This window comes from Triticum urartu, chromosome 1A (assembly GCF_056163025.1).
Source record: "Triticum urartu cultivar PI428250 chromosome 1A, HENAU_Tu73, whole genome shotgun sequence".
NCBI classification, from domain to species: Eukaryota; Viridiplantae; Streptophyta; class Magnoliopsida; order Poales; family Poaceae; genus Triticum; species Triticum urartu.
In genome coordinates this window covers 251,401,991-251,402,844 of record NC_141873.1, presented here as the reverse complement: position 1 = coordinate 251,402,844, position 854 = coordinate 251,401,991, and positions in this window count along the sequence as shown.

The following is an 854-nucleotide window of genomic DNA, read 5'->3' as shown; positions in this document are numbered from 1 at the left end:
TGTTGATTTGTGTTTGGTTTCGTCTGGATCCAGGAGACTATCATATGGTGTAAGACATATGTCCTCAGCATATCTTATTGTCTTATCATGTTATCTAGTTTGCTTAGTAGATTGTTAGCTTAGTTTGTTTTGTGCTATCATTACTTTATGCTCATATTTATTATCTTGCCCCCATGCTTAGTGTTAGTTATTTGTTTCAAGATATGCCTAGTCTATAAAATATAGGGGGAGTGTTGATCCTAGTATGTGTGCCGTGCAGTCCAAAGGACTTCTCTAGAGAGCACACATCTAGGGGAGCCTGTCGATATTTTATAGATGTTGGATTTGCCTATGTTTCATTTTATTTCCCTATGTGCAAATCCCGTATTGTCATCAATCCACCAAAAAAGGGGGAGACTGTAAGGGCGTATTTATCCCTAAGTGGTTTTGGTGATTGATGACAATGCATTTGCAGACTAATCGTGTGTATTGAGCATTTCAGATATCTCATGCTTAGGCACAAGACGATTCGTTGCCCCTCGGAGTCTAGTGAAGATGGAGTTTTCCCTATGTTTCTTTTCGGTGGATTTGATGTTGGGTTTCGTAGTAATTTCAAAAAAATTCCTACGCACACGCAAGATCATGTGATGCATAGCAACGAGAGGGGAGAGTGTAGTCTACGTACCCACGTAGACCGACTGCGGAAGCGTTGACACGACGTAGAGGAAGTAGTCGTACGTCTTCACGATCCAACCGATCAAGCACCGAAACTACGTCACCTCCGAGTTCGAGCACACGTTCAGCTCGATGACGATCCCCGGACTCCGATCCAGCAAAGTGTCGGGGAAGAGTTCCGTCAGCACGACGGCGTGGTG